The sequence below is a fragment of the Cololabis saira genome, chromosome 4 (assembly GCF_033807715.1).
Source record: "Cololabis saira isolate AMF1-May2022 chromosome 4, fColSai1.1, whole genome shotgun sequence".
Classification (NCBI taxonomy): Eukaryota; Metazoa; Chordata; class Actinopteri; order Beloniformes; family Belonidae; genus Cololabis; species Cololabis saira.
In genome coordinates this window covers 26,637,238-26,664,478 of record NC_084590.1, presented here as the reverse complement: position 1 = coordinate 26,664,478, position 27,241 = coordinate 26,637,238, and positions in this window count along the sequence as shown.

Genomic DNA, 27,241 nt, shown 5'->3' with positions numbered 1-27,241 from the left:
GTTGCTGCCATGTGATTGGATGATTAGAAATTTGCGTTAACAAGCAGTTGGACAGGTGTACCTAATAAAGTGGCCGGTGAGTGTATATTGCCAAGAAGCATTATTACAACAAATATCTACTAAATCATTACTTGCATACCATGGAGTTTGGGGATTTGTGATATGATTTGTTACCTTGTATATTCATACTGTTTTTTAATTTACTATGCTGTAAAGTTTTTATTTTTAACACTAAAGAAAAAACACTTATGGCCTTTTATTTCCCAAAAATTGTTAAATATTTTTTATAGGAGCCTTGTCTTTCTATGTAAAAATTCACTTAAAGGGGACCTATTATGAAAAACACGTTTTTTCTTGTTTTAACATATATAAAGTGGTCTCCCCTCACCCTGCCAGCAGAGGGAAGATGAAATCCCATGAATTTCTGTACCCCCGCCCTGCAGAATCTTCCAGTGTCATGTGACTTTCTGACGGCCCGTTCTGAATCTGCGCCTATGGTGACGTCACCATAGGTGCTCATTTCCATAGGTCGGCCTCCGCTGCTGAAACCACGCCCACAACCAGCTCTCTCCGCCGGCTGGAGCTTCAGCTGTTTAGAAGCGGTGACTGTTTCCACAGCGAGAGAGAGTTAAAATGAGGTTTTGCATCGACATGTTCCCGTCATAAAAGTATCAGTTCCCACAGTACGGACCCGGCAACTGCACACGAGTCAGCGGTAAGTCACGTTAATTTTTTATGTTATTTATATTTGTATGATCATGGGCTAAGTATTTAGCTTAGCTCCGGAGCACCGGGGCCACATACGGAGCTGCCGGAGCTGCTCACGGACCGGACCGTCGAGGAGCCCCGGGCCCGGAGCTCCGAACCTGAGGGCTCCGGGGGAGCTCCGGGCCCGGGGGCTCCGGGGGAGCTCCGGGCCCGGAGCCCCGAACCCGGGGGCTCCGGGCGCCGGCGGCTCTATTAGTACCGTAATACATTTTTCTTCTCTTTATGGTTATGCACCTGAAGCTGTTCAACGACACATTCAGAAGACGCGCGGTCCTTCCTTGAGCCAGCAATAGTGCATAAATGTTATTTATATATTTTAACAATAAAGTTGCCATTTGTGAAAATTTTGTGTTGTGATTTCTTTACAGTTAACATGATCCATTTGTCTTGTAACTTGTAAATGAAATGAGGAATTGGAGTAAAGAACTGTGGTGTAACTGTTTAGAATTAAATTAAATCTTCCTGTGTGAAGACGAGGTGACTAAAGGCTGATTTATGGTTCCGCGTTACACCAACGCAGAGCCTACGGCGTAGGGTACGCGTCGATTTAACGCAGAACCGTGGACACGCTTTGCTACGCAGCCACTACTCTTCTCCCCGGAGCGACGCTTTGTCTCCTCCCCTGCTACACGTCATTCAAGCAGCCAATCAGCGCAGAGCCTCATTATCATAGCCTCCCCGCCCCTAAAATGAAGCACAGAAAAAGGCTTTAGAAGCGGTAAAACTAGAGACATGGCCCACAGGCTGAATTTCTGATTTATGTAGAAAGAACAAGCTTTAGCTTGTTTTTAAGACATTCAAGGCCTTTTTAAAATATACATTAAATGCCATAATATGTCCCCTTTAAGAAAACACAAGGATGAAAGCTCACGGTATAGCATCTCGGCATGCTGTTTCATCTTTCATGTTTTTGTTCTGTTTTCTCTTTTTGAAAGGATTTGCTGTTACTGGCAACATTTTAAAAAACACAGTGTGATTTGAAGATTCTTTTATGACTGCACTGTGCTACTGTTTTCTAGCTCCCCCATGACCATTAGAATTATGGGAGGTGTAGTTGCAATACTCATACACAAAGAAAAAAAAAATGAAGCTGCAACCATGGGGATTAAGGATAATGTTAATCCACAACGAAACAAATTGTACGAACAGAGTGAAACCAGACTGTCAGAAGTCTGTTAAAGTAGACCAATTTAAATGCAATAATTATAATGCCTACTTACTGAAGACAGTTAAAAACTATTGGAAACAACATTTTCTTCAAACAAGATTGCCCTCTTGCTTTTCTTTAACATTATGAGCTACAAAACTGAGAAAAATAAAATAAAATAAAGAAACATTTCAAAAAAGAAAAAAAAAAGGTTCTATGGTAATATGATGTTAAACTTGATCTTAATTTTCATACCCTCTTGCATAACTGTTCAGCTGTTAATCCAGTTTAAGATCCTTACTATATATGATTTGGTTCAAACTAAAAATGCATCAGGCTTAAACATGTGCCAGCAACCCAAATGACAGATCCCTCGAGATGCCGCTCATAAGACAGCAGAGGGCTTTTGGGTTAGAACCAAGGGAACATTCATTACTCTGATCTTCTCTTCACTACATTGGATAAGAAGATGATGTGCCCTCAAACGCCCTCAGTCTTTTTAGCTTATTTCATGTAGTGCTCAAAATCCAGATAACCCAACTCAGGCCAGGCTCAGCAGTTGTACATTACTGAACAGATCAGGACAGGATTATGGCAGAAGTTATCTTCGGAAATGGTCAACAACTGCTTGTAATTTGCAAGAGCAATTCTACTCAGTTATATTACAGAACTGGATAGGATACAAGCTGACCTAAAAATAATCAATATTTAACTATCTAAGTGAATAGAGTTTATTTATTCATTTACTTGCAGGGTTAGACACTTGGCAAAAGTCAGGCACCATTTTAAAGCACTGGGGGGACTAAGAGAATTGCAGAGAAATCTAGTGAATGAATGCAAATCTTTACAGTTTACAGATGTCTGCCATGGCAGTCGTTTCCAGATAGTGCATACAATAATCAGGCTAAGTGCAAAAGATATGTCCAGAGTCGACATAATGCAGGTCAATGAGATGGTAGCAGTCAGGTATGGACGATGATTGCCCAGACCAGCAATGCCTTCCTCAGTACCTCCTACCATAAATGCCAGGAACCACTCCCTCCATGGTAATGCTGTGTGTCAAAACACAGAAAATACTCAGGAACAACTCACGGAACACCAGAGTGTATAGCAGCTGTTCACCCAGCTTCCAAACCACACAAAATCTAATACAAATGAGCACCCGACAAGGCTGGTTGAAGAAACTGTGTATTCCTCCTCTAATTGTCTGCACAACACCGAACCCTAGCAGACAATGTTGTATATAAGTTATAGATCTAAATAGACTGGAAAAATTCTGCAACAATTAATATATTTCAGCTGGTAACCATTCGTTAACTAACTTGTGCAGTAAGAATAACAAACAACCATGTTAAGTAACTAGAAAAGGTCCAATTATTTGCCTGTATTGGTCAAAGAAAGCAAATAAGAAGACCGTTGAGACCAACACAAAAAAATTGTGGATTAACTTTCCATTGCATGTTTCAAGAAGTGGAAGGACGACGGTGAACCATCATTTTCCAGGAAGAAAAGTGGCAGAAAAACCAAAAAAATTGTAATTACAGTACATAAACATATTCAATTCAGCAATGTCTAATAGTATATGTAAGAGCATTTTCGCCCAAAGTGAAAAAGACTAAAGATCTGTGTAGTTTTAAGAAAACAACTTATCAGTAAGTTTGCTAGGGAACATTAAGACAGGTCACTGAAATAATATATAATGGCAATAATGAGTCGAGATAGATGGGTACATCAGATTAAGAATGGTACTTAATAAAGTGACGTATCTATCATGATTAGTGTGAAAGCCTGTGGAGGCAGTGTTGGGATATGGGGGTTCTTTGATAGGCTAAGTCGACACGTGTTTTGCAACCCAAAATGAGGTCAGGTGACCTGGGTATACCGAAGTGATTAAGATTTTCCATCAATACTCTCCCCCTCTCTCCATCTCTCTCTCTCTCTCTTTCCTGATGGCACTGATGCATTCCAAGATGACAATGCCAGGATTCATTGGGATCAAAGTGTGAAAGAGCGGTTCAGGGAGCATGTGATCATTTTCACACATGAATCGGCCACCACAGAGTCCAGACCGTAACAGGATCATTGGCACGTGCTAAAACTGACCTGATGGAGCAGTTCAACTCTCCCCTCATCAATACAAGATCTTGGTGAAAAATATGATTAGATGGATTTTTTTTAATCATCTTCATTTTTCCTTCTTCTTTATATGTTTACCCTCTCCACATCACAGGTGTAGCAGGCCTCATGTTTTTGTGTTTAAGAGCACACATTAGAACCACTCAAAAGCAAGATCCATATTAATAATTCAGGAACCTTAACCTGAGGGCATGAACATGGGAATGCATATCTTTATTGTTTATTTTTTTAATACTACAGTAGAAACATAAACAAAGTGTGCAATTAGCAAGCACTCGAGTACGTGTGTTAACAAAATAAGATTTTATAGCCCTTGAAATTATTTGAAGAATTTGTACATTTACTCAAGATCAGCCTCCTGGCATATTCACATAATTGATGTAGCCGGGGCACGTAAGCAGTAAGAGAACTTTTGACTTTTTAGAATTTAAATAAAAGATGACAGATAAAGATGGGAGGGTTGAGTACACGAGTGTGAATGACAGTGACAGCCATCATTGTTAGTTTTCTTATGTGGTGTGTCTCAATATCCAGCAAAAACTATCTGTGCCCATTAGATGAATATATAGAATATAACCTATTTGAATATGATATATTACTGTCTACTTAGCTGTTGATTCTATGTTTTAATTATAATTATGTTACCACAAGTGTTTCCCCTCTTTTGTTTTTGGTATTTCTTCAGAGGAAAGAAAGCATATTTCAGAAGTGCAGACTCAATAAAACTATACTTAAAAAAAAAGTGTCCCTTTTTTAGCCATTCTGTACAATCAAATTGTAATGTACATTTGATTATACTGTAGGTTAGAAAGAGGTCTATAATATTTGATTAATCCAAATAACATGTTTGTTTTGCCAGCAGCTGGTTCATTGCAGTTACTGGGAATTATTGCTAATTAGCATAATGCCTTTGTTTTCAGCTTATGTTCAAATCTTTCATTAAATGGTTCCAATAACGATAGGAGCCTCTATTGTATAGAGGTTATCATCCATAAACAAATACACAAGTAGGCCCATATATACGTACAGTATTGTTCACAAGGCAGTCTGCTACACACACAGTACATGTATGCACAACTGACACATAAACAATGCAGAGACAGATGCACATGCACAAAAGGCAACTCCTAGAGAACTCCATCACATTTGATCTGGAAGTAATTATTAACTTCATTTAATCTAATATAATAAACATTATTAACCCATCCACTCATCATGTAGTTCTGAAGTGTGGGTATTTGTTTTTAATGTGTGGAGGCAGTTTTGGGTTTACATTAGAGTGGCTATCTGAGCATGCACAGAGGTCTGGAAATGCTTGAGTGCACTTGTTTAGCGACACTTGTGTCTCTGTGACAGAAACGTTGGTGCCTCAGTTGCATTGTGTCAAGTGGGGACAGCTACTCACTGTTAACAAAGTAGACATTAAAACATTCTGCTGAAGAGCCCAGGTGTCTTGCTTCTAAATGAATGAATCCAAACCTGAGAAATCTATACCCATCAATGTTAAAACAATTGAGCAAAATCAAACATAAACGTGTCTATTTGATATCAGTCTTTCTTGGTCAGAAATTCAGAATGTAGAAAGGAGAGCATGGGTGAGCAAATACCCACAATTAAATTAAATTCAATTTTATTTATATATCGTCTATTACAACAGTTGTCTGTAGGCGCTTTCCAGAGATCCAGAACATGACCCCCCGAGCAATTATTACATAAACATGACATAAACAGTTGCAGGTAAAAAAAACTCCCCTAGTGGGAGAAAAACCTTAAGCCAAACAGTGGCAAGAAAACCCCACTTTAGGAGGGAAGAAACCTTGAGCAGGACCTGGATCATAAGAGGGCACCCTCCTGCTGGAGGCTGGCTGGGCAGAGCAGGAAAAGAGAAAACAGACAGAGAGAATGAAGAACAGAGAAAGGAGAGACACAGACACAATGGCTAGCTAGTGCACTGCAGAGATAACTATATAAGCAGATGTAGACAGCAGACACTGAGGTGGTCAGAGTGGGGACTGCAGGCGTTGATGTCAGCAAGCATATAGCAGACATCCATACAGACAGGTGGAAGCAAGCACTGGAATGATCAGAGGGTGGGACGCAGCTCCTGAAGCTTTGGCCTGCAAACATACACAAAAGAGAAAAAGAAGGCGGACCCGCACAACAAACTACAAGAACGATGGATAACAATGATGACTATGAAATACTTATAATTAATTAATAAATGAAATGAATGAAAATCGAAGAGAAGAAAAGAAGAGAAGGAGCGTTGATGGGCACTGCTCAATGGATCATGATGGTGTCCCCCTGCAGCGTAGGACTATAGTAGCCTATCTACAACAAAGCTATCTAAAAGACACACTATTATAGTCTTGTCCTGTAGCTGCAGCTATGACTACTGGCCCTAACACACTAGAGTTTACACTAACTACAGGCTTTACTAAACACTAACTATAGGCTTTACTAAACAGAAAGGTTTTAAGTTTGGTTTTAAAGGTGGAGGTGGTCTCAGCCTCCTTAACCCAGATTGGAAGCTGGTTCCATAGTAATGGTGCCTGAGAGCAGAATGCCCGTCCTCCAAATGTATGTGGATACTTTGGAACAATCCAGTTTAAAGAAGAATAATTTAGTAAACTAATTCAGAAAATGTATGCTTGTTGGAAGCTTGAAACAGATTTTAGAGTGATAAACTTCACTTATCATTAACAACTACATTAACATTCTATGTTGACAACCTTCTTTTTGATGATAAGGCTGATGGGGCTTGACCAAATGGGAGTCGAGGAAACAAAAGCACCTTCAAGGATGTTTGAAAAAGGTAATTAGCGCAGGGGGGGAAATGGAAATGGCTGGCTTATACCAGCAGTGATCATCCATTGAGCTGGACCAGCAGAAAGCTTTTGTAAACGTGCACTTTCATCTGACAGGGGAGGACAAATATTTGAGTCACAGCAGAGGTTCTGTCAATCTTAGGCCTTATTTACACAAATGATAATATTTCCATCTTCACAAAAGCATATTGAAGCAATGTCAACAGTGTCTTTTTAATCCTGCCACTTGATGCAATGAAAGAACGGAGGATTCCTTAGTTGCTTGCCACAAGTCTCAGGTTTCCACTGTCTGCATGTCAGCTCTGCAAACTTTCAGAATATCTTTTCCAAATGTTTCCTTTTTAGATGTCTGATCTTATAATTCCAGTGTGGCATGTTTGTTGGTTTCCTGCTCATTTCCAAACTGATCTCAAGATATTTTTATCAATTTACAGTTACAAATCAGACTTGTGTTTGTTGACTTAATGTGTTTAGTGACTGTGTTTAAAAAGAGATGATTATATTTTTAATATTCCACTAATGGATATGTAGGAGCAACTGAATGATGCCCATGCTGACAATGCATACCAACCTGTAATAAAAAAGTTGGTCTAACTAGCTTTATGGGTGATTAAACTAATTTTATATTCATTATGAGCACCATATGGAACTTAACTTTAAGTAGCTGAAAAACTGAGGTACAGATCAACAATTTGTGTCAGCTTTAAAAAAAAAAAAAGTTCCAACATAGCTTGAACACTGACCACACCTTTTATTTCCTGACCTTAAGGCAAGAAACACAATCCAACCTTCAGTGATCCTTTTAACACTGATCTCATGATGAAATGTTTCATGTACTGTAGATGGAAATGACACATTAGAACCCAAAAGCTGAAAAATATTAAAAACACTGTCAAGCTAGGGGTAGTCCAGAGGAAGGTCATGGCTGTCTGAGTTTGTTTTGTGGCCAACTCCATCCACATCCCACAAGTCATTTTACCCATTGCTAATATAAAGATATTAACTGTTATTATGAATCATTTTTGCCAACTGATTCGCAACAGTATTTTCTACGATTGTCAATATAATCTTATGTCTTTCTATTTACTGTATTATTTCTCTCAGTTCAGTTGTTCTGAAAAATTGTGTCGAGGAAACCTGGAAAAGGTCTCAATATATATCCTACTAGAAGTCTTCAGTCGGAAATTTGGAGATAAAAAAAGGCCAAGAGGCAGAAGTCAACAGGACTTTATATGACTTAGATTTCAATGCTGCTACCATTGAACATTATTAATACAAGATTCTCTCATTTTTGGGTACACATGGAGTTCATTTTACCCTTCATTCATATTCAGTTTCTACACTCAAAAGTGATGACTTTTCATGGTAAGACGGAAATAATTGGCAGCATCAGCAAGGGATCTTGTTTGTTTTCCTCTGCATCTCAAATGCATGGCTAAGAGATTTAGGAAAATAAGCCATAAGATCCTCTGTGCCTCTCCTTGTGGGTACTTGTTAGGGTATCTGCAGGCTTTTGTTATGTACTTAAGATGAAGGAAACCCCTCAGGAACAATGTTGCAGCCTGTCCAGAGCACGTGGGGGAGATTGGAGACACCAGAGCATCTGCGGATCAGAGGAAAGTGGAGCAAAGAAAGCCAGAGGGAAAAGGGTGAACTAAACCAAAGGGGAACTCTCACCGGAAAAATAAAGCTAGGATTTATGTAGTTTTTTAATACATAAGTAGCAACAGATGGTTGACAGCTGAGAAAGAGACATGAACTGTGTGAGCGATGTTGACATGGATCCAAAAATCTGGACCTTTCCACAAATCTAATTTCTCCACAACTTGACTGATGTCAATAGTTTGTGATGTACCCTCTCTGCATTTTGCTTTTTTCCTCATTTCTGCTCATTTTTGACACCCCTCACCCCCACAAGTTTTTCCACTCTTCTTTTCGTCATCAACTCCTCCTCTTTTCCTCACCTCTCAACCTTCATTCGGTCTGTCTGTTGTTCATTTCATCCACATACTTATTCATCTTCTCCTTTGCTTATACACAGTCAGACGGGGCAGTGTAGCAGATGCAACCGACGTTGTGCACCAGCGGAGCATAACAGTGTAGTTAGCCTTGCTTGGCATGAAACAGAATACCTCAGCACGCAAGACAACAGAGCGCAGCAGGGCTGAGGGCTTTGTGGAGCTGCAGGGGCATATCACATTTGTGTCATGTTGTGAGTTAAGTCCAGACTATCACCTAACGCAGTGCATCATTACCACTCTCTCTCTCTCTCTCTCTCTCTCTCTCTCTCTCTCTCTCTCTCTCTCTCTATCTCTGAGAATTACATATCATTTTTGTTCTTACAGTAAAACTATTCCAAACAACTACAGCATATGTAGGAGAGAACAATGAAGTCAAAATTTTGTTGAAAATGTTCCTCCTTATCAAAGTAGCTGTTTTTTAAGTTATTTTTTTGTTTGTTTGTTTTGTTTTTTCAGTGATTTTGTGGAGTTCCTAAATCTGAATAGGAACTCTTAAATCTCTGTAATGTTTTCAGTTTGGAAAAAATAAAACTTGAAAAATGTAATTTTTCTTTTGACTACCAATAATTCAGATTACCCAGAGCAAATTACATCAAATTAAAATAAAAAGCGAGTGATGAAGTTGAAAAAGTAAAAATAAATGTACACACTGGACTCTGACTTAGTTTTGCATCATAATGTGCAGATTAATGCCACCTGTTATTTCTGCTAACCTGTCGGCCATCTTGAAAGTGGTTCTCACATACCCCTTTTACACCAAGCTGGTTCCAGGGCTGGTTCTGGGCTAGAGCCAGACTTAGCACCAGTTCTTTGGTTTTACACAGCCTAAGCACCAGCTCCTGGCTCTCAAAACTGGTGCTACACCAGCCCCAACTCTTTGCTGGGCCAGCGTAAGAACCGCTTTACGTCGGGGGCTACGTGCTTACGTCAAGGGCTGGGGGCGGTGTTACTGAACCACCAAAGCAGAATAAACACGGAAGAGCGCCGTTTTTAAACAATGGAGCGTTGAAGACGGCGGTTAAGTTAGCAGACTCTTTTATTATTACATCCATTTATTTAATAATGGATGTAACAGTAACGTAATCAACAGTAACGTCGGCGGGCTCCGTGCCCGCCGATGGAGCGGCAGCCTCGCGTCCGAGCCCGCGGGGAAGCGTTCCAGCCCTGGGACGCTTCCTCGCAGGCTTGGACGCGAGGCTGCCGCTCGATCGGCGGGGTCCTGGCCCGCGGGGACGTGTCCCAGCCCGCGGTTCTGGTTCCGCGGTTCTGGTTCCGCGTTACACCAACGCAGAGCCTACGACGTAAGTTACGTAAGCTACGCCGTAGGCTCTGCGTCGATGTACGCGGCGACGCGCGCCGTACGCCGTAATTTCTTAACAGGCGTAGCTACAACTGATATATTTCATCTATTAAAACAATATTTATCTTCCTAAATGATTTATTTCATCCAGCGTAATTCTCAACAGAGCTGCAGGTTTCTCCCCCGGGCAGACGGCGCAGGTTGAGCCGGCTGTGAGGAGCTGCTGTGCTCCGGGGCTGCCGGCTCTCGAGTCAAATTTCTTAACAGGCGTTATTTGGATAAACTGAGCCCAGGTAGGGGATCTTAAAAGGTTACTTTTAAGCCTGAAAAAATATTAAAACTTAATAAAGTGCCATATTAACAGCACTACAGCTGAAATTAAAACAGCTTTTGGCTCTCAACTTCCCGATCAGGGTAGAGATGAAAACGAGGGGGAGTGGTGGTGACGTATACAGTAACGTAATGACGTGGCTCTCTGGCCAGCTGCTGGCCAGCACCAGCTTGTGTAAAAGCAAAAGGTTCTCAACCGGTTCTTACTTGAACCAACCGCGAACCGGCTCTAGCCCCAGCACTAGCACCAGCCCTGGAACCAGCTTGGTGTAAAAGGGGTAAACACACAAAAAAAAAATGTTAGTGTATCACATTTTTTAAATACAATGATAGACTTTTAAAAGTTTAAAAAATTACAGATTTTGAGCAGTTATTATGAAACAATTATACAAATATTTTGTGCTTTGGACCAATGTGGCTATTTTTGTATACATTCCTGTCTCAGTTGTTGCAAAACCACTCAAAGGAACTGTGGACTCCCATCCTGGCTGTCTCTTGCAGCAACTGCGTGTCACTTTGCTGCACTGTGGCACACATCAGGAATGATGAAACCAGCTAACAGAGCAACAGAGGAAATCATGGTATAAATGACTGAGAGACTCCAGAAAGTAATGACAAAAGAGAAAAACAAGAGAGTGACTCACCAAGAAAATAAACAACTATAAAGCTTAGACAGTGTTGCCTAAGTGACCTAACATGTGCCTGTGGAAAACCCTCTGAGCTACAAATCTCAAAATGTCCTTTGTGCCGCTTTATAAAGCACTCATGAGCATTGAACATTTTTTATTGCATATTAAATTACTGAACATGTTTTGTCAAACACATTTTCCACTCATTACTATTAGACTGCCTTCACTTTTTTGTTTTGTAAATGTCTAACTAAATTTGAATGGATAATCCATCCTTTCCATCTATAAAGACTTCATTCGCAGGGCCACGGGGTTCTGCTGGAGTCGATCCCAGGTGTTACTGGGAAGAAAGGGGGGGTACATCCTGAACAGGATCACAAAGAAAGAAACAGACAACCAGACACGTTCACATTCAATCACATGCTCAATTTAGAATCCCCAATAAGCTTACCGTATATATTTTTGGACTAGGCGAGGAAACCAGGTTACCCGGCGAAAACCCAATCAAGCACAGGTAGAGAATATAAACCTCACACAGAAACGTCCCAGCTGGGACTTGAACCAGGATCTTTGAGGTCACAAACCACCAAACCACCACACTGCCCATGATTACAGATTCTTTATCTGAGTTTACATATAATCTGTCGTAGAAGTGGCCATTCAAATTTCTATTAATGGTTTGTAAGTCATTACTATTTTGTCCGCAACATAGGGAGAATGGGTATTGTCCCAGATTGCACTGGGTGATGACATCTTATGAAACGATAGTCTATGTTTCACTCAGTGTTCCTTTCTTTAATGAAGGAATCACAAGACCTGGACAAATCCACTTATTAGCACAGACTGCATTTTCATTTTTGTATGTAAAGTTGGATTTAGTGTGTACAATCCAGGGTCTTGGTATTTTTCAAAGATTGTCATGCTTGATGAATTAGTAGTCTAAAGCAATGCCCTGCATTTTGCACAGTCCTTATCACAGGTTTCCAACGCTATATCTTGCTGATTCCTTTTACACTGTGTTTTTTTTCCACTCTAAGCTGCACATATCATGCCGGGTTGAAATGTGATTTTCTCTGGAGTGGCGTGCCGTACCTGTTCCATGGAGTGTAGGACGGTCACATTGCTGCACTGCACGATTCCACATGCTTCAGTGACTGCAAGTATGAAACTCTCTAATGAACAGTTGGAATCTTGGCCACAACCAGACGGTCAGATTCAGTGAAACATTGAAAACATTTGAAACATACAGCCAGTGGCAAATGGTTGGAAATGTGCTATAAGAGTTTATAGCCGGGTCTAAATGAGCGATGTTGCCTGTTAAAAGCTGTGTAACAATAGTGGTAATTACAATTTCTGCTTGAAAATGGAAGAGCATGTGAAAGTTTTCGGCCCAATGAATGGGGAATTTACATTTCTAAAACGCCCCACGGCACCATTGATAAAGGTTGAATGATATGTGTTCTTTGTGGAAAGGACTTTGCTTACCACCGAAGCAGCTCAAGTTTAGCCACATAAACGCAAAGCACCCGGTCGCGAGTGCAGACACAGCTAACGTTAGCAGCAACAATGCTAGCCATTTATTAAGCCACAACAACGCTCTTCTTCAAACTAAACTCGAGGAGTAAACCCGCGTATGAGCACGTCTACGACAGAGAGGATGGCAAATGCTCTTGCCAAGTGGATGTAAACAGCTAGGACTGCATCTGTTCAAGTCTGTTGAAAAATAAATAAATGACTTTATAAAGCCACTTTTTTTCTTATATATATATATATATATATATATATATATTTATATATATATATATCAATGTTTTGATCTGCCACAGTAATATAACGAAGGAAAACACCTCAAGTTGAGGACTTTTCTCAGCAATTTTTATGTGAGATTAAAAAAGAGATTAGATTAATTAATTACAGATATTAATTAATTAATTAATCCCTCAATTTTTTAAATCACTTGACAGAACTCATTTTATTACAACTGATCAACTGATTTATTACAACTTTGTTCACCTTTTTAATACTATTATCCCCACACAGGACAGAAACCACATTTCTTCATATTAATGCCTTTGGGGTTTTTTTTTTTAATGAAATAGTGTTGTTGATGAAAGCTTTGACATTAGGTTACAAAATATGTCAAGAATGGAGATGATTTGTCTATTTTCTTTCACTTGAGAAAAAAGTGCAGCCACACCGTCACTGAGTCATCACTTTCTAATTAAAGAGGCAACACATCTGCGACTAATTAACGAGACTGATTGAATCTGGGTTTTCATGGGCACATAAACGCGTGCATGGACAGCTGCAGAGTCACTTGCACACACTCCTGAATTATCAATTCTCTGAGCAAATTGAGACACTTGTTCACACCAGAGTTTTTCAGTGTCTGCATCCCTGAAGGTCATTTCAGAAATCGGATAGACATTTTTATTCCCTCGTGGTCCTAAACTTAAATTGAAAAGGTAATATGAAAGCCAATAATACCGAAAGAAGGAATGATGAATTGGACTTGTGTTGTTGTAGTTTTCTTTTTGGTCTTTTTTTAATTATCAGTGCTAATTTGCATCATGTTAGATTATTTAAAAGCTAGTATTATACTACGCTGAATTGCTTTGCGTGATTTTTTAAAGTATGTTGCATAACAGGCTGCAGCTTAATAATCAGTATTTACACCTGACCTCCACATACTGTATCATCCAGGCAGCAATATTTATTATTTAAGCTACCTGAAACTCTTATCCTAAATGCTGTCATGACTTCTTCACACTCAGTACGTTTACACGCACTAACAGAAAGTCAAATTGTTGCCTTGATCCGATCGATTTCAAAGTTTTAAAAGCCATGTATACACCTTAGTTGGGTTGTAGTCAAACAGAACTGAAGCTCTTGAGATCGAGCTTTTATTGCCAGATAATGCGGTGCTAATTCGAGTTATTCCGGTATGCATACGCTTAGCCGAGCTACTGACTGCCCCGGAACTCCCCCTTCCAGAAGTGACGACGCCGAGGGAGCTGGAATAATAACAGTCACGGCATCACAACAACATGGTAACAAAAGAAGAAGAGGGAGACTTTGCATCTTACCTGCAACATGATCAGGCTTAGTATGTACGATATTTACTGAGCTGCTGCATCATGGTGCTACCTAGCGTTGCAGAGTCGAAGGCACCTCACTCAATACTTCGATTGTTTTCTCGCGCATGTATTCTTGGATTTCTCTGAAACTCCAACTTAATTCTTAGCTAGATTGTTGCCAATAGCTTGATTTAGATGTGCATGTAACCACACTGACTGTAAATGAGGTACTTTCAGGCTTGAGCATACAGAGGCTGTTTACTGTTATCCCTGTTTAATTGTGTCCATGTGCATGCAGAATGTTTGTTATGTAACAATTGTTCTCAGACCCAGATGTAGGAGAGAGACCAGGGGCCTGTACTACGAAGCGGGATTTGGGGTTAGCGAGGTAACTTCAGGTTTAACCCTGGGTTTTCAGGACTACGACGGTGGTTCACTTCTTACCGGGGCACATCGCCATGGTAACTTATGCTGAACAGCTAACCTGCTCCGGAGCAGGTTATGTTCGAGATACAGACCCGAGTTATATAATACATCCATGGATACAGATCGCCGGGTATAAAAGCACCGCCCACTGACCAATCAGCTCTCTTGGAAAATGGCATGCCCTTTCGAAGAGAATCTAGTGGAGCTTGGTGCGCGGATCGTGAGAGGATCCCTCCGAAGAGAACGCGTATTCAGGGACCACCAAAACCCCTTTGCTTTCCCTGATGAGTACCTGTATGAACGATCCAAAAAAAAAGGAAAAAGAGGTGGAGGAGAAAATAAAAAATAAATCAATCAATGAATAAATAAAACAAATCATCACCCAAAATCCGATGTACAGTCAATCCAAAACTAATACCAATTAAATGAATAAATCAAGAAGAAATCAAAAAGAAGATGCATTTGTAAGGGGATAGCAAAAAAGGGATTTTCAATTTCGTCCCTCGAACATTCTGAGAAGTCACTTTAAAATACTAAACACCCCCCTCCTGAAAAAATAAAAAATTAAATAAAATAAATAAAAAAACCCAATTCTTTGGTACAGCATCAGCACAAGTTATCGGTCAACAACAATAGTTATAGAACCAATATATACAGACTGTCTCAGAAAATTAGAATATTGTGATTTTCTGTAATGCAAACACAAAAACAAAAAAAATGTCATACATTCTGGATTCATTACAAATCAACTGAAATATTGCAAGCCTTTTATTATTTTAATATTGCTGATCATGGTTTACAGTTTAAGATTAAGATTCCCAGAATATTCAAATATATGTTTATATCCCTATGAACTTATGCATGTATACAGTCAGCGATCTTTTGCCAGCTGTCTTTCCTGGATTTTGCAGCTGCAACTGTGTTGCTTTTTGCCTGTATAATATTCCTATACTCATCGTATTTCTGTAGAATTATAGTTTGCTCTTCACTGCTGAAGTAAGCGGCTCTGACAGCGGACTTCTCCATGCTTGCGATTGGTCATACGCTGAAAACACTGCCCCTTTTATGTGCACGCGCTCATATCCAGATTGGAGAAAGCTGGGTCGATATACCGAGTTGATAACCGCCGTCGTGTGACCGCTTAGCGTGATTGCAATTGTCCCGCTTAGTGAATCTGGATAAGGAAAAGATATCCTGGATATGTTGAACTTGCTTCGTAGTACAGGCCCCAGGAGGCAGGAGTTCCAAAAAAGCAGGATTTATTTAAGCAAACAAAAAGCGCTGCTTCGCAGGATGGCAAAAACTTGAAACAAGAATTCAAAACTACTAAACACAACAGAAAACACGGAGGGAGGAAACAGTATGGACCAGCAGGGAGCAAGGGAAAGACAAGACCAGATATACACAAGGGTTAACGAGACACAGGTGCAGACGATCAGGGCCGATGGGAAACAGGAAGGTCAAACCAGAACTTAAACACAAAGACACGGGCTTCAAAATAAAACAGGAAGGGTCAAACCCTGACAATGTTTTTCTTATCTGTAAGACACAACTTCTTAAACTTTACACAATCTTGACAGATGGTCCAAAAGAGAAAAAAAGGTGTCTACACACACCTTATAATTTATAGTATTCTTTCAGTGTTTTCTCTGGCATACACCTTCCAAACTCTTTCAAATTGTTATAGAAATTTTCCACACAGTATGACAAAAGGTTAACACACATCAATCAAATTAATATTGGAAAAAAACGTACTAGAGTAACAACAATACATTAAAGCAATAGAGCATCTTCTTCTTTTTTTTTTTTTTTTTTTACATTTTTTTTACATTTGGGCATCTCACTTTCTCTGATGTTTTTTTTTCTCTCTCGTTTCCATTGAGTCTTGTTTTTCCTCTACCTTTTTTTCCCACAAGGCCTCTTTTCTGCATATATGAGTCTGCGACACAGCAGAGAAGTTGGTAAGACAAAGACAATGAATCGTCCTTCAGACTAGATCAGAAGAGAGAGAGAGAGAGAGAGAGAGAGAGAGAGAGAGAGAGAGAGAGAGAGAGAGAGAGAGAGAGAGAGACCTTCAGTTTTGTTTTATTACTGTATCTTATCAGTAAACTACTACAATTGCCTTTGTATAAATCCTAGATTATAATTTCAGTTTCATTGCTATTTCATTTCAAATTGCTTTAATTTGGCTTCAGTATTCAAAATGCAGCACACAGATCAAGTCACATCCTTTTGTGTTCTTTCATACTAGACTAATAAAACATACTCTGACATTCAAACCATCTATTCATCCACCATTGTTTTCCAATTTAAATTCAATGTAATTTCAGAACAATATTGCCAAGGCATGCACTTCATGAGTTTAGAAAAATATTTGAGAATTTACCAGATTATGCATACACATCATAATTCACTTTGTGTCTCTCCTCCACCTCCTATCTACTTTCTGTCGTAATGGACAACCATTTCATGGTAATTTCAGGGTCTCTTCCCTTCTCTCTGTATTTATTCCTCCCCCATTTCCCTCTCGACATCACTGTGGTGACAGAAGGCCATGAATGGGTGGGACCTCTCCTGTCTGTCTTCCTCTCTGTCAGTCTACGGTGCTTTGCCTGGCCCTGTCCTTCTTTCTATCCTCCTCCTTACTAATGCATGGCCATGGGAAGGATGTGTTGGCAGAGGCATTCATGTCAACTCCATTAAACTGTAACCTTGCTATCCTTAAAACATAACATCTCTGTCTGTCCTTCTCCATACTCAGCTTCTTTTGATAGAAATAAACAGGTGCCCGGGAGCATTTTATTTTCCTGCTGAATTATATGAATTTAGTTTTTTCTTTTCAAAATTTACAAGGCTGCTGGGAAAAAAGGGAGTAAACTGTAAACATTGTATCTTGATTAACAGTAAAACCTCAGTGAATCGTGTGGACATGTTCAAATTAAAACTGTGCACATCATGTAAAACTGTTTGAGAATTGTCAGGACTTTACATGCTTTCTATAATACAGTACTTTTGATTGAGGTGAAAAGTAGTTCATATGTTCTATATCACATCTATCAAGTGATCTTTTTAATCAACATGAATAAAATAAAAATGATTTGTGAATAATATTTAGTAATAGAAAGAAGGCATTTAGATTTTACTGTTAAATGATTCAGGACATTCAGGACTGAGCTCAAACCTCTGCCAAGCCAATTGACATCAAACCTTAAGCTGCAGCAAATAAGGACTGAATTCCTGATTACAAAGAATAAACCAATATCTTCTTTTGAATTATTTGTCCCATCTGTAAAAAAAAACAACCCATATGACAGCTACAACAGCAACAACTGAGTTTGAGGGAAGAAAATGTGTTATTTTTAGTGCTGTCAAGCGATACAAATGTTCTTGTGATCAATGAATTAATTAATCTGTTATTAATGAATAAAATTAATTTCTTTTTTAGGCAGCATGGTGGCTTGGTGGTTAGCACTGTTGCCTCACAGCAACAAGGTTCCTGGTTCGACTCCCAGGCCCAGCAGGGTCTTTCTGTGTAGAGTTTGCATGTTCTCCCCGTGCTTGCGTGGGTTCTTTCCGGGTACTCCGGCTTCTTCCCACAGTCCAAAAATATGTGTAGTAGGTTAACTGATGATTCTAAATTGCTCGTAGGTGTGAGTGTGTCTGGTTGTGTGTATATATGTGGCCATGCGATGGACTGGGTACCTGTCCATGGTGACCCCCTGCCTCTCGCCTGAATACGAGCTGGGATAGGCTCCAGCAGACCCCCGTGACCCTGCAAAGGATAAAAGCGGGTATAGATAATGGATGGATTAGTAATTAATTGATAAAATTATTATTATTATTATATATTTTTTAACAGACTTGAACAGATGCAGTCCTGGCCTCTTACATCCACTTGGCAAGAACATTCACCAGCCTCTCTGTCGCAGACGTGCGCATGGACGGGGTGCTTTCCTCGAGTTTAGTTTGGGGAGGAGCGTTGCTGTGGCTTAATAAATGGCTAACATCGTTGCTGCTAACATTAGCTGTGTCTGCACTCGCGACCGGGTGCTTTGTGTGTATGTGGAAGGCTAAACTTTAGCTGCTTCAGTGGTAAGCAAAGTCCTTAACACAAAGAACATATATCAATTGTGCCGCTACTCACTCACAATCAACAGATTATTAAAGTCAGTTTCCGCAGATACTCCTTGGGAAGACGAGGATCCTGATCCCTCTCGTCCTTGATCTGCAAATAGAAATGTAATTTATTTTCCTGCTCCACTAACACAACTAGTCATCATCATACCATGGTATGATCACTGTTCTACATACAATAATAAATGTAAAAAAAAAAAGCATGTCAGACCTCACCTTGATTATAATTAACATTTCGGATTGACTGAGAGCACTGCAGTTGTTAAATAATAAAATTAAACCTAAAAAATACAAATTGCCTAATAAATTGTGCACACAGTGTAGATGAATACTTTGTAGTGTACTTTTATTTTGTTGCCATTGATGAATATATAGACAAGATAGTGAATGCTCGGATGCTAGATTACTTTTTCTCACTCTTCTTTCTGTTTCCCACTTGTTTGGTTGATGTGAACAGATGATATTGCTGGAGGATATTGTAATAAAGCCAACTTTTACACCAGATACGCCTCTTTTTTTTCAAATTGTTCCCCTTTGGAGAAGTCAGAGTGGGTCAAACACTACAGTGATTACATATTAAAGGTTTTAGGGTCCGTCCTGCCCCTTAGCAGGAAATGGCGTCAGGCACTTTTCGGAGTATTCTAATAAAATATATGCTCATATTCTCTGTAAGTGTGTAAAAGGAGCTTGTGTTCCACTTTAAGAACTGTAAGACATTTCGTAGCCCCACCTTTGTTCTGCTGTCCTAATGCTGGAATACAGTCTCTGTTAAATACAATTGTTCTTCCGTAATGCCAAACATATTTTTTTGTGATTTAAGAGCCTTCATACATTGTCTTTTAATTATTTTACTTGTTCTCACAGACAGATACTTGCTCTTATTGTCACATTCATCATTTAAATACATAAGACTGTATTTGTGTGTGATGCTGCCTCCCCAGCAGATGCAGCATAAAACAACACACTTGACACCACAGACTGATAAACATCTGCAGCATCGTACTACAGATGTCAATAGATCTGGATCATAAAATATTTAACAATTTATCATTGTCCAATGTAAAGGAGTATTAATAAATCACTTACATTAATATCATGTAGCTACACAAGAGATGCATTGCACCAGATTACAGTTCAGTTGCTAATTTAACTGCAATCCATGAAGCGAAGTTTTCCCTCCCCCCAAAATAACAGAAAAGCTTGTCAAATTACGCTTTTAGTTGTCATCTAACCATTCAATACACGTAACTGACATTGATGTATTCACAGTCATTCATTATCAGCTGTAAATGTACCTTTGTACGGTTTATTTTAATATTTACCATTCAAAAGCGAGCTCACTGCTTTCTGTCCCATAGACTAACATGACAGCGCGGCTTTGTTTTGGAACTTGCGGGGCTTCCATGAACCACGTGACCGCTCTGGCGACGAGAACAAAAGTTGTCGCCACTCTGTTTTATCCACTGGTCTGGGACTGACCATTGTTTTCCACCCACAACTCAAGCACAAGAAGCCCACCGCACACACACAAATTTCAAAATAAAAGCAAGTTGAAAACAGAAAAAGTAAATTTAGAGATTAAAAAATAGATTCAGCGATTAAAAAACATAATACGCTAAATACGCCTGTAACTAATTAAGCGCAATTAACACGCTAATTTGACAGCCCTACTATTTCTGCTCATATCATTTAAAAATTTGGATTTTTACTTTACACCTTTCTCTAAAGGACCCGACGCCCATGTTCTGTTTATAAATCACTCAGTTGGTTCAGTGCACATTGTCCTTTAGAACTCTTCCTCTCCTCATACCTCTTCTCTACATTTAGAAACTTGGGAAGGGAGAGGAAAAAGAAAAATCATATAGCAAACAAAGAAAAAAAGACACACTAGGGTTAGTAATAGACACACACGTACACAGTGTTTGACTTATTGTCAACTTTTTACACCCCCCCCCCCCCCAAAAAAAAAAAAAAAACATACACACACAAAGAGTGCAGTCAAGTAGAGAAATTATAAGAAACACACTATAGCAGGTTCAGGAAAGTTGGCAGGGAGGCCAAATGGAGGTCTATGAGAAGCAAGGATGTGTGTGTGTGTGTGTGTGTGTGTGTGTGTGTGTGTGGGGGGGGGGGGGGGTAGTGACAAGGAAAGAGCAACAGAAATACAACAGACATGGGTGAGAGGTGGGTGTATGAGAAAAAGTCAGAGTGAGAGATCAGAGCGTGTTGAGAAGAGATTTTGACTTTTCTCTAGGAGGATAAAGCTTGTTCCGGCCTTGTGCATCTGAATCCTACTTGCAGCTCTGTCCATGGTGCTGAATCAGCTGGAACGTCTTCAGTCTCTCTTTATCTCCCTTTCTCCTGTCCTCCTCCTTGTCCTCTCTCAGACTCCCTCATCCTCTTTCTCTCTGTGTCATTGTGCACTCTATTCTTCCCTCTCAACTTCACAGGCCCTGTTACTATGTTACAGTGTGTTGCCACAGTTACACACAATACACTTCACTTCAGAACAGGGGAAAACAAGAATGCACATGTGAACTTGATTAAAAATTATGACATTTGTAAATGAGACAGGCAGCTGTGAAAGACAAAGTAATGCAGGTATATTTTTATTTATGTTACACATCTAAAAAAACATCTGATATTTAAATATTCAAACCAAAAGCTGTTCTATTATTACTTCAGTATTTAATACTTACACCCATAAAGTATATTACAAAGTTACAAATTCATCCTTGAACTTAAAACAATGTTCTTATCAAAGAAGTTCCCCACAAAAATACCCTAAACGTATGCCAAAATAGTTATGAAAAGACAAGTAAAACCCTCAATGGAAGCAAAGACATTACTTCATGATTGTCTTTAGATACCTCGTTTAAAAAAAAATGTAATTGCATACATGCATTGAAAATATACAGTAAATATTTATTACTTTGACTTTGGAATGCATTATCTTAACTCCGTTACCATTAATGTTTAAGGACTTGAATTAGGATAAGAAAACATATTTGATGTCCATGTCCACATTGCTCCAAAAAGGGGGTAATTTCTTTCGTCTTTTTTATTTAAACTGACATCATCATATTCATCAGGGAAAATAGAAGAAGGAAGTACTGCTTTCTGATTTATGATAAATATGCATCCAATCTGTGCCCGTATGGATTTGTTGTCCTCACTAATCTCGTTGTTGGATTATAGTTTTGTAAAGGAGGGGCTTCACAAATTAAAGCTCAACAAACGGCTGACTAATGACTTTTCTACTTTTGTATTCACTTAATTAAATGTTGACAATAAAGGCACAGTTTACCATTCCATTTAAGAAAGCTGATAAAACATTGTTACACAGAAGCCAGTTCGTGACAACTAATTTGTAAAATTCTAATGCTATTTCCAGCGACATGAAAGATTCCTTGAATTGAAAAACTGGCAGAATTATTTCAATCTATTTTTCCCATCTGCCCACTTTCTTTTTTTTTGATCTACCCTCACTTAATGTCATGACTTATTTAGAATGTAAAAAATGTGTTGCTGGAGGCTTATTGAACTCTCATCACATTATACTTGCAAATGTCACGAGATGTGACTTTTATACATAGTGTTTCCTAAAACAATCTTTGTAAACCCCACCTACTCTGTCTCGGTCTATCTTTGTCTCACATGTATAAATATATTTTATTTTTCCTTTTTTTTTCTCTTGACTGACCTTTTAGCCTGCGCAGCCTGGAGGTGGTAATATTTCAACTGAAGTTAGAGAAGATAAAGGCAATCTGTCAGAATTGTCATTGTCCTGATCTCTGACCATCCTTGAACTGTTTTTATTTTTTCATTTTTTTCATTTTATTGTTTTCCGTGTCACAGGCATTCCTCTGCGATCACAGCATCATCCCCACAATCAGCTGCAACCTTGAACCATTTGGTGGTCTGCCAACAGTCCCCCATAACATGTAGCGCTTCTCTTGCTAATGAGATAATTGTAAAATGCTCACACTTTATAATCCATTAAATCCTGCAGAAGCTAGCACGTAAGCATAATAATCTGCTCACTTTGTTGGCTAGTTCACCCATTTCCATTGGTGGGATTCCTCACTCAGGCCATTGTTATCTGACTCACATGACATGTTCACACACAACCCTTTGCATCAAGTATCACTGACATCTAAACAGAGGAGTTTATAATGAATCTTGTGGTGGTTTGATCACAATTACTGATCTCACAAATCACTTTCTCTCCATATCAAAAATGATACAATTGGGTAAAAAGTTATGATCTTGCAGTAGATTGGTGACACTCTACCATTTAGTAATATCAAAATGGCGGTGTCCAGCATGGCATTGCACATTTAAAATAAAAGAAGACTGATGTAGACTCTCAGTCATTCATGTCATGGTAACTCCCAAAGGCTTGAAACAAGGAAACAGGACATCTTTTTCTTTTGTTGTGAAGAGGTTACACCGTCAATCCCACAGACTTCATCAGTCTTGTAACTGAAAAAGAAAAGAGTTCTCCCTGTATAAAGGCAAACAGTCCTTTTCAAAATCGTAAGAGTCTAAACTAACTTAATCTCATGGGAATGACCATAATTGGAAAAGGGGTTGCAGCTGGAGAGAAACACTTCAAACACATTTGATGGAGGTTCTGATTAGAAAGCCAAAACCAAAAAACACTGAAAGCCTTATTGTGAGACAATATAAATAATATAGAATTAATTGTGAAATAGAATAAACGAAAGATGTTATTGAGCCATCTCCCTGTGACATAGTAGTTTTTATTGCTAAAAGGAAATTAAAAAAGTAAACTTAAATAATTAAAGGGGACCTATTATGGCATCCAATACCTATTTTAAACAGGCCTTGAATGTCTTAAAAACAAGCTTTTGATTGTTTTTGCTAAATAAATTAGAAATTCAGCCTCTGAGCCATGTCTTTATCTTTCCCGTTTCTAACCTCCTTCTCTATGCGGGATTCTGATAGCTGGGAGGGAATTCATGAAAATCGTGCACTTGGTGACTAGTTTTTGATATTTGGCATGGTATTAGGTATGAACATAAGGTTTTCAAAAACCACTGCAAAGCACCAAGCTCGGATTATATTATTATTAGTATAGATATCGGATAGGTGAATGGATGAATGAATGGGGTGCCTGGGTCTGGGCGCGGGTGTCGCCCTGTTGGGGGGTTCCCTCTCTCCGGGCCCGTCTCCGGTCCCCCCCACTGCCTCCGCGGCGGAGCGCCCCTCTGGTCTTGGAGGGCCACTTTCGTGGGGGTGGGTGCTCCTGCCCGCGTCTCTCCGGGCAGGCTGGCCCCCTGCCGGGTGAGGGTCGTTGGCCTGGAGGGTGAGGGCCTCCTGGCCATGTGTCCGACCCGCCCCATGTGTCACATAGAAAGATTATATAGGACTCTAGACCCCTATTTTCACCCCCAAGGAATTCAATTTTCTGTTTATTGGACAGGTCACTATCACTGTAGTATCAATAATCTAATTGGGTGAGCATTATGGCCATCGTTCAGGCTTAAGATGAACTCAAAGAGTTCAGACTTCAGAACAAAGCCACAATGAAAACAACTACAGGTGGAGTTGATAATATTGACGAGTGTGGTCGATTTGAGCTCCATGGCACCGCTATATCCCTGACTAAGCATCTGACATGTGACAACTTGGGGGGGATAGTGGTGCCTTCAGCTTCTGAAGCATGTCTACACCATGTCCACAATGTCCTGATAGAAAACAATGGAACACTTCAAGACACACCAGTTCTCTGGGTTCTTCTCACATGACCAACGCCATGAAGATGTGGTCATGAAGGCAACAGAGTTTGTGAATCCTGGCCAGATTCCAGTCATAGCTGATGATTGTCCTATGTATGCCCAAGAGAAATATATGTCAGTGGAAGTTCCCTAATGAGGTTGGTGAATCAAAGATGGTGTGCTTCATTGGCTTCCTTCACATCAAGATGATCTCCCAAGAGGGGCCGGGTGTTTTCCCTCGCAAAATCTTCAACACTGGTGTTGCAGCATCGCAAGCATGTCAAACGTACACGGTATGCATACCAGCTAACTCTTGCTTGGCTCCATGTACTCAAAGTACAGGCATGTATGAGTTAGTTGTGGCCGTGGTTTCACGCATCGCTCCCTCTCGTGACGTCACGACAGGAACAGAATCTGAACGGCTCGTAGAAGCCACATCACACTGGATGGATCATCCGGGCGGCTGTACAGACACTGCAGAATTTGCTTTCCTTCTCTGAGATGTCAGGGTGAGGGGAGACCACTTTATATATGTTAAAGCAAGAAAAAACGGTCCCCTTTAAATAAATAATCTATATGGGCTGATGACATACTTTTGATTGTTTGAAGTAACGTTGATATCAAAAATATTTTTCTGTTTGGGGCTTCCAAGGTCTGAACGTATCTTTCATCGGATTTGTCAGGTATTGTGGCATCAGAGACCCAGATCAGAGAAACATTATACAACATTCCCAAGTTCATCTCCATCCAAACGTCATTCTGTCTTTCAGGGGTGATAGCGCTCCGGCGTCACGCCGGATTTCCGGCATACCGAGGTGTTTGCGAGAAAAAAAAAAAATAAAATCAGGTTTGCCGTTTATTTTTCTTATGATATTAATTTTTCATATACCGTAATACCGGTGAGTATGTACACAACGTTGGGAACGCCGCGCGGCGCAGAGGAACGTAGCGCCGCTGGACACTGTTTGTGAGGGGACTGTTTAGCCAGCGAGCAGTGAGCAGAGCCGGCAGGGAAAAGTCAACAGTGCCGCGTGTCCGCGTGTAACCTAAATCTACCATGGCCTCAGCGTTAGGGTTCGGCCAAGTGAGGCTTTATAAATATATGGGCTTTATACATTTATTAAATATATGAGCGCGGAGTTGGCGAGGAGCTGCGCGCGGCGACGAGTACGAGCCGGGCTCACAGTGAGTCGGGCTGTGAAGCCTGATTTATGGTCTGCGTTAAATCGACGCAGAGCTTTCGCCGTAGGGTGCGCCGTAGTTCGCATAACCCACGGCGTATGGCCTGCGTTGGTATAACGCGGAACCATAAATCAGCCTTAAACCACACCTGCAGCTCATCAGGAGGTTAAAACAGCTGCGCGTTGTTAATTTCTGGTTCGTTTTGTTAACTCTGTGAGCTTTATTGGTTTGTTTGTTAGTTTGCTGGTGTTTTTTTTTCTCTCTGGGAGTTATTTATGAAGAAGTTCTGAGTTCCGTGTGAGCAGTATTCGAGTTGAGGGGGGATGAGGGGTGATGTGATGGCACCCCCTCCTGAAATAAAAACGGTCCAAATCATCCCCCCTGAAATAAAAACGGTCCAAATCCTCCCCCCTGAAATAAAAACGGTCCAAATCATCCCCCCTGAAATAAAAACGGTCAAAATCATCCCCCCTGTAAAACTGCCATTCCCCCTTTCCATCCCTTATATCATTTCATCAATGAATGTGGTTTTACTGATATTTCAACATTTAGAGTCATCACCAGAAAAAAAAAAACACCAGATAAATAACTTGTTTGACCATTTTCACCTGTTTCAAGTAAATTTTCACTTGAAATAAGTAGGAAAATCTGCCAGTGGGACAAGATTTATCTTCTTATTACAAGCAAAAAAATCTTGTTCCCCTGGCAGATTTTTCTACTTATTTCAAGTGAAAATTACTTGAAACAGACTGATTTATTGCTTGTGTAGTTGAAAAATACATGAGAACAGGACCTTGAAAAAAAATATATTAAATCGCAATCGTAATATTGAGGAAAAAAATCGCAATTAGATTATTTTCAAAAATCGTTCAGCCCTACATTAGAATCACAAGTGTTGCCACCTCATACCGTAAATTTTTGGTCATACCGCCCAGCACTACGTTCGCGTAGATCCGAGAGACGCTTTCACTCAAAACCACACCAGTAGCCATACTTAAGCCAATCGGTAATAGTGTAGGGGGTGGTCTTGGGTTTTGGCCAATCAGATTGATTCTAGCCTGGCGTCACCAGGCTCCAGGCTGTTAACCGAAATCACCAAAATAAATGTGTTCACCTACAGTATGTTGTTCAATTTACTCATTCTGTTTTCTATGGGCTACATGTGGTGAGCTTGAACAACAGGACCATGGGTCAATTTACACCAGACTTACACTTTAAGAGGACAAAAAATGACAATTGTGTTGACCTCCCAGGGAAAAAAAGTTCAGGCTCAGGATTTTTTTTTACTATCACCCCTGTGTCTTTGCTGTAGCCCAGATTTCAATAGTGTTTAATCTCTAAATTTTAACACTGATTTAAAAAAACAAGCATAAACCACAGGACAGGTGACGTATGAAGTTCCTTTTTTAGTGGATCCTCGTGGTTTTTTTAACCCGACATATCATTAAAACCTTTGGAAATTGTGTGAACTTGTCAAAAAACAAACTACTACTACAATTACAATTACATCCTGCCATGC